Raw genomic sequence first — 8,485 nt, forward strand, 5'->3', positions numbered from 1 at the left:
CAATATGGACTCTTGAATAGGATTGCGCTATTATCCCTAGGGTAACATGTTCCATTGATCAAAAAAGTTTGGATCAGTAAACGATGCTTCATTTTGATCAGTGGATCTTAATTTTAATCACTCGGAGGTTTTTCTGTTCTCCGAGGTCACCCCAACCAAAATTGCTGGCCCTGCTAAAAGGCTATTATCCCTGGCGGTTAAATATAGTTTTTGCGGGTCAGTTAATTGAAGCTCCATAGGGTCCTCTTGTCTTATTAATTCATCCCCGCCTCTGCATGGGGAGGTCAGTTTCACTGATTGGAAGCAAGAGACAGAACCCTCGTGTGGCCATTCATCCAAGTCCCTGTTTAGAGAACAAATGATCATGCTACCTTTGCATGGTCAGGATACCGCGGCCGTTTAACAAGCGTCACTGGGCAAGCAGTGCCTCTAATACTGGCAATGCTAGAGGTGATGTTTTTGGTAAACAGGCAGGGCTCGTGTTTGCCGAGTTCCTTTTGCTTCTTTTAAGCCTTCCTTAGTGCACACCTGTGTCGGGTTAACAGTAAGTTTAATAAATTGTTTATTATTAGATTAAATTTATTAAGTGTTAACTGTCAGTAGAGTGTTGCTGACATAAGCTTGTGCAAGGAGAAATTGTTTCTTGTTACTCATAATAACATTGTTGCTTTTATTATTTAATAGATTAGTCCAGTATCGGGTTAGGAGTTCTTTATTAACTATTGGTATTAAAACATATTTAGTGTTGAGCTTGAACACTTTCTTAATTGATGGCTGCTTTTAAGCCAACTATGGTAATTGTTGTTTTTACTCTCTAAGTAAGGCTGTATCCTTAGTCTAAAAAGCTGTACCCTTTTAGATTAACCTTTAAAAATACAATAAAATTAGTAATTCTTTAGGTATTTTTAAAGTTGAACTTACATTCTTCTCCTGGACAACCAGCTATCACCAGGCTCGTCACGCTTGTCACCTCTACTTGTAAATCTTCTCACTGTTTAGCCACATAGACGAATTAGCCCCCTAGGCTGTTCACAAGTAGCTCGTCTGGTCTTGGGGTAGTTAACTTAAGTTCTCTTTGCTAAAATTTTCTAGTTAAATCATTATGCAAAATGTACAAGGGTTAATCTTTGCTTCTTACTACTTTAGGTGTTCTTTCATCGTTCCCTTACGGTACTTTCTCTATAGCGCCATTAGTAAATTTCTATCTCCTATACTGTAGAGTTAACATAAATGATTTGTTTTACATTTTTGAAATATTTGAAATGCGTAGGTTTTGGGCTAGCTCTAGTTCAAGACGTTCATCTTTTATGAAATCTCCTAAGTGTAAACTAGGTGCTTTATTTAAGCTACGTTTTGTTCTTCCAAGCACACTTTCCAGTATACTTACCTTGTTACGACTTACCTCTTCTCACGTGTCTAGCACTTATTATTGTAATCTATAGGCCCATTATACTTGAAGAGGGTGACGGGCGGTGTGTGCGTGCTTCATGGCCTAGTTCAATTAAGCACTCTATTCTTAATTTACTACTAAACCCTCCTTTAGCCTTCAATTTCATAAGAGCCTTCGTTAGAGCTGCAGATTTTCTTGGGGGCAAGAAAATGTAGTCCATTTCTTCCCATCCCACTGGTTACACCTTGACCTAACATTTTTACGTTTAAATAGTTAAGCTTACTTTTATTCCCTTCGGGGGTTTGCTGGAGATGGCGGTATATAGACTGAATTAGCAAGGGTTGGTAAAGTTGATCGGGGTTTATTGATTATAGAACAGGCTCCTCTAGGAGGGTATGAAGCATTGCCAAGTTCTTTGAGTGTTAAGCAGTTGCTAGTAGTACTCTGGCAAGTGATTTTTTCATCATAATCACCTGGATTTAAGGCTAAGCATAGTGGGGCATCTAATCCCAGTTTGGGTCTTAGCTGTCATGTAATTAGATAGTACTAGGGTCACTTTCGTAGTTTATTTTTACTCTGGCTATAGCTTTCTACATCCTAGCCAGGGCTTAACTCTGTTTTTGTTGCTGTTGTTGTTGTTACTCATTAACATGCTTTACACTGTATCTCTATTAATTTGGGTTAATCATATGACCGCGGTGGCTTGCACGAAATTTACCAACCCTGAATAATATAACTTAGTCAAACTTCCGTTTATGACTTAATTTTTACCACTGCTGTATCCCGTGGGGGTGTGGTTAAGCAAGGCGTCGTTAGCTACAGCTTTGTGTGCTTGATGCTGGCTCCTTTTATCCATTGAGAGTTAGGGGCCATTCTCACTGGGATGCAGATACTTGCATGTGTAATTTCATTGGAAACTAATAGAAAGGCTGGGATCAAACCTATGTGTTTATGGAGCCATGAGTCCATCTCGGCATTTTCAGCTCCTTGCTTTAAATTTAAGCTACGTCAACAGGCTGTGTGTCAGCTTAAGTTGGTGTTAAGGTGAAACATGTGCTAATTAAAATGCTTGTTCAATTCTGTTTTAAAATTTTTGGCAGATCTAGGGAGATAGCTGTCTATATATTTTGAGTATATCTAAGTAGCACATTGGTACGATACGACTGTGTTGCCGCTTGAGTAAAATTAAATTTTATCCATAGGGCTTGTTTGGGTTCTATTAGCTTATGCACTATGTCTTGTTTTTGGGGTTTGGCAGGACCGTCTGGTGCATAGGAAATAGGACTTGTGGGGGATAAGGGGGGTTTGGTCTAAGCAAGCTAATTACTTGCTTAACGCGTACACATGTGTGCGTGTACATGTACACATGTGGGTGTATGTGTACGTATACACGTGTGGGTGTACGTGTGAGTTATGTCCTGCGACCACTGACCAAATAGCACCTTATGTTTTGTTGATGCGGGTAAATGATATTCATTAAAGTCCAGCTTCAATTGATTTGACTGCGTTGGGGCCTCAGATAGCCATAGCGGAGTCCTTGCAAGTTCCCCCTCTTAAAATTATAAAAATATCAAATGCATAACACCACAGTTATGTGTGAGCATGGGCTGATTGGTCATTAGTCCATTGACATGTCTTATTTAAGAGGAAAGTGTGGGCAGTTTTAGGTGAGATGGTCCTGAAGTAAGAACCAGATGCCTGGTAAAGTTCCAGTATAGAAACTCCCAGGATGGATGGGCCCAGAGCGAGAAGAGGGACACCTGCTGAGTGGGTTGATGGTTTCACGGGGCTTGGTGATTAAGCTTGTGATCTAAGGGTTATGATATGCTTGTTAACTGGAAATAATTTGACTTGATGTTCTATGCATGATCAAGGATAAGATGTACACGCCCAGCTTTGGGTGCTGGGGGTGGGGCATTGGCCTCTTCCTTGAGTCTTAGGGAGGGCATGATCCTCCTTTTATGGTTTACAAGACCAAAGTAATCAATATACTATGAAGACTCTTCATTTTAAAAGGCGGTTTTCGATGATTCCTGCTACTGGTATAAGAATCAGGATTAGGAAGAAGTATAAGATGGATGCTACTTGGCCAGTCGTAGTGAAGGGGGGTTCAATGGGCTGTCCTCCGATTCAAGTGAGGGTCAGTAGGTCGGCTGCTAGGATTCAAAACAGGCACTGGCTAATGGGGCGAAATATTATGCTTCATTGTTTTGATGTATGTAAGAATGGAATGAGCGCTAGGACTAGGATTGAGAGCACTAAGGCTAGGACGCCTCCTAGTTTATTAGGAATCGACTGTAGGATGGTGTATGCAAATAAGTATCATTCTGGTTTAATATGGGGTGGTGTGTTGAGGGGGTTAGCTGGAGTGTAGTTGTCAGGGTCTCCTAGTAGGTCTGGCAAGAATAGTACGAGAATGAGTAGGGCTATAATTAGTAGCAAAGCACCTAGAATGTCTTTGATTGTATAGTATGGGTGAAATGGAATTTGTCTATGTCTGAAGAGATTCCTGTGGGATTGTTAGAGCCTGTTTCATGTAAGAATATCAGGTGCACTCCCGCCAGGGCTGCGATGATGAAGGTAGGATGAAGTGGAAGGCAAAGAACCGTGTTAGGGTGGCTTTGTCTACAGAGAAGCCGCCTCAGAATTCATTCGACTAATGTGGTTCCAATGTACGGATTGCTGAGAGTAGACTGGTAATAACTGTGGCCCCTCAGAATGATATTTGTCCTCATGGGAGGACGTAGCCCATGAAGGCTGTTGCCATCACTGTGAATAATAGGATAGCCCCAATATTTCAAGTTTCTAGAAAGGCATATGACCCATAGTAAAGTCCTCATCAGACATGAATATACAAGCAAATGAAAAATATAGAGGCCCCGTTGGCGTGCAGGTATCAGATGATTCAGCCGTAGTTTACGTCTCGACAAATGTGTGTGACCCATGAGAAGGCAGTCGTTGTGTCTGATGTATAATGTATTGCCAGGAATAATCCCATTAGAATTTGTACAATTGGGCAGATTCCTAATAAAGAGCCAAAGTTTCACCAAAATGAGGTATTAGATGGGGCTGGGAGGTCAATGAATGAGTTGTTAATAATCTTTAGTAGTGGGTGTGATTTTCGGATGTTGATCATTAGGGTTCTTGCATTTGAATTACAACGATGATTTTTCATGTCATTAGTCATGGTTTGAGTCCATGCGGGAATGAATGACAACATACATTGTATTTATTTTGAGTATTATTTTTGTGATTGGCTTTGTTAGTTTTTCTTCAAAGCCCTCACCGATTTATGGGGGGCTTGGCCTGATTGTGAGTGGTGGGGCGGGTTGTGGTATTGCGTTAAAATCTGGGGGGTCTTTTTTAGGCCTAATGGTGTTCTTAATTTATTTGGGTGGAATAATGGTATTTGGTTATATGACGGCTATGGCCACAGAGCAGTACCCTGAAGCGTGGGTGTCTAGTAAAACAGTATTGGGAGCCTTCGTTTTAGGCTTGGTAGTGGAAATGGTTATAGCTGTTTATGTATTGAAGGGGGAGGAAGTGGAGCTTATTTTTAAGTTTAATGGGCTGGGTGATTGGGTTATTTATGATATGGGGGATTCTGGATTGTTTAGTGAAGAGGCAGTGGGGATTGCTGCTTTATACAGCTACAGTACTTGGTTGGTGATTGTTACTGATTGATCTTTATTTATTGGTGTGGTTGTTATTATGGAGATTACCCTTGGTAATTAAATAGGATCGTAGCTAGGGCCAAAGTAACAAGGAATGAGAAGAAGTACAGTTTGATAAATCCCTTTTGGTTGGATACTAATGTGGAGGTTTTCGTTTGTATGAGTGAGATAGTTTTTGGCAGGGCGGTTTCTAACCAGATTAAGTCTAGGAATAGGGATGCTGATTTTTGGCTTACTGAGAGGCCTAGATAGGGGATAAGGCGATGCATGATAGTGGGGAAAAAGCCTAGGAGGTTGCAAAATTTGAATAATTTTGAAGGGTGGGTGAACTTGAGGTTTTGGGTGATAAGGTTAATTTCTATTGCTAGGGCGAAGCCTAGGATTGTTACTGCAAAGGGTGGTCAATTTTAGGTGATGAGGCATAGACATTTGGGGGACTGTTATAGGGGGAATGTTGTTGGAGATGATAAATCCAGCAAAAATGCTTCCGATTAGCAGGCGTTTAATGGAATTAATAAGGAGGGCATTATTCTCCTTGATTAAAATTTATGTAGTAAAGCACGGTTGCCCCAGGAGGGCATAGAAGATAATGCGAGTACTGTAGGCGGCTGTGAGGGATGTGGCGATGAGAGTAGTAAGTAGGGCTCAGGCGTTGGTATATGACATGTTGGCGGCTTCAATGATTAGGTCTTTAGAATAAAATCCTGTGAGAAATGGAATTCCGATCAGGGCCAGGCTGCAGATAATGAGGGCTGTTGAAGTAAAGGGTATGGCTTTGAAGAGGCCCCCTATTTTTCGAATGTCTTTTTCATCATTTAGGCTGTGGATGATGGAGCCCAAGCATATGAATGGTATGGCCTTGAAGAAGGCATGTGTACAGATATATAGGAAAGCTAGGTAGGGCTGATTGATACCAGTCATTACTATTATTAGGCCTAACTGGCTTGAGGTGGAAAAGGCGACAATTTTTTTTATCATCATCGTGGGTAAGTGCGCAGATAGCCATAAATAGTGTGGTGGTTGCTCCTAGACATAATGTTACAGTTTGAACTGTTTTGTTGTTTTCTATTAGAGGGTAGAATCAGATAAGTAAGAATATCCCTGCTACAACTATTGTGCTTAAGTGCAGTAGGGCGGATACAGGGGTAGGACCTTCTAGCGCAGAGGGCAGTCAAGGGTGTAGGACGAACTGGGCAAATTTTCCTGCTGCGGCTGGAAGGAGACATATTAGGGGCATGTTGGGGTGGCCTTGGGTGAGGGCAAAGATTTGTTGGAATTCTCACACGTTTAGATTAGTCAGGAATCAGGCCCTGGCTGCTACAAATCCAGTATCTCCAACATGGTTATATAAAATTGCTTGGAGGGATGCCGTGTTTGCGTCTGCTCGGCCGTGTCATCATCCAATCAGTAAGAAGGATATAATCCCTACGCCCTCTCAGCCGATGAAAAGTTGAAATAGGTTATTAGCGGTAATGAGGATGAGTATTGTGATGAGGAATAGAAGCAGGTACTTAAAGACTTTATTAACGTTGTGGTCGGAGTGTATGTATCATACTGAAAATTCTATAACAGACCATTTCACAAATAATGCGAGTGGTACAAACATTATTGAGAAGTAGTCTATTTTGAAGCTGAGTGACAGCTTTAGAGTGTGGACTGTAATTCAGTGTCAGTTTGAGATAATTATTTCTTGTCCAGAGTGGATGAATATTGTAGTTGGGATTAGACTAATAGCAAAGCTAGATGCGATGGTGTTTTTTTACATAGAGGGGTTACAGGTTACTTCTATAGATATTGGAGGTTGCTATCATAATTGGTAAGGTACTGAGTATGAATAATGTGAGCAATGTGAAGGCTGCGAATATATTTATTACTTTTATTTGGAGTTGCACCAAGTTTTTGGCTCCTAAAATGAACGGATTACTTTTATCCTTTAGAAGTTTGAAAAAGCCGTATTGTTAAATATGGGGGCATGAATTAGCAGTTCTTGCATACTTTTTCGGTATATAAAGAGTTCTGATCTCTTATTGCTAGATTCACAATCTAGTGTTTTTCTTAAACTATGTTTACAGTACATGAAGCCCATGATGATTTTAGGGTTGAGAGATAATATAAGCAGGGGTAGCATGTGTAGGGCTTTGAGAGAATTTTCTCGTGTAAAGGCTGGTTGATACTGTTGATGTGGTAAGTATATTTACCTCTCTGTGTCACAATAAGCATATATAGGGAATACAAGGCTGTCATTATCATGTTAGCCCCTATTAGAATAATTGTGATGTTGGACCATGAGAATGAAGATATGATTACAAATAACTCTCCGATTAGGTTGATTGTGGGTGGTAGGGCTAGGTTAGTGAGGCTTGCTAGCAATCATCACATTGCTATTAGTGGGAGGAGTGTTTGTAGGCCCCAGGCTAGGATTATCGCCCTACTGTGGGTACCTTCATAGTTTGTGTTGGCTAAGCAGAAAAGTATAGAAGATGTAAGTCCATGGGTGACTGTGAGGGTCGTGGCCCCCATATAGCTTCAGGGTGTTTGGATTAAGAAAGCCACAATAACTAGAGCTATGTGGCTGACTGAGGAGTATGCAATTAGTGATTTAAGGTCGGTTTGACATAAACAAATGGAGCTAGTCATAATTATGCCTCAGAGAGACAGTATTAAGAAGGGATACGTTATATGCTCTGTAAGGGGATTTAGAATAGTTATAATTCATAGTATGCCGTAGCCCCCTAGTTTAAGTAGAACAGCAGAGCCAAAACTATTGACCCTGCAATTGGGGCTTCTACATGGGCTTTTGATAGTCAGAAATGAAGGCAATAGAGGGGTATTTTTACCATAAAGGCCATTATGCATGCCAATCATAGTAGTGCATTGGATTAAGAGTCAGCTATTGGTTGATTTCAGTACTGCATGATCATAAAGTTTAAGGAACCTGTTGTGTTTTGGATATAGACGAGTGCAACCAAGAGTGGTAAGGACCCCATCAGCGTATAGAAGAGAAAGTAGGAGCCAGCATTGAGACGTTCTGTTTGGTTTCCCCATCGAGTGATAATAATTAGGGTGGGGACTAGAGTCGCTTCAAATAGTATGTAGAATATAATTAGTTCTAATGCGGTAAATGTCATAATTAGAAAGGCTTGGAGTAGAATTAGCATAGTAATATATGGACTCTTTGGACAGGTGGGATTGGCTGGTGATAAGTCACGTTGTCAGGACTAGCAGGGCTGCTGACAAGGAATCTGAGAAAAATGTGAGTGAAAAGTTCGTACTATTGTCTTATATTGATTATGCAAGGAGAGGCCAATGAGGCTAATCAGCAAGCTATGGGCTGTAGTGTTAATTCAGTTTATGCTATTCTTTGATAGCCAGGTCAGGGGGATCAGTATGACAGTGGGCAAAATGACTTTTAGCTTTGTAG

At 40.8% G+C, this 8,485-nt stretch overlaps 1 non-coding gene across 1 annotated transcript; it reads right to left on the reverse strand.

Annotated features, from left to right (window-relative positions):
• Window positions 1–1,362: 1,362 nt before the first annotated feature.
• On the reverse strand, window positions 1,363–1,818 carry LOC141577587 (18S ribosomal RNA). The gene has a single exon (XR_012506845.1). It is a non-coding gene; the product is annotated as an 18S ribosomal RNA (ribosomal RNA).
• Between the last annotated feature and the right edge of the window lie 6,667 nt (window positions 1,819–8,485).

This window comes from Camelus bactrianus, chromosome 4 (assembly GCF_048773025.1).
Source record: "Camelus bactrianus isolate YW-2024 breed Bactrian camel chromosome 4, ASM4877302v1, whole genome shotgun sequence".
NCBI lineage: Eukaryota > Metazoa > Chordata > Mammalia > Artiodactyla > Camelidae > Camelus > Camelus bactrianus.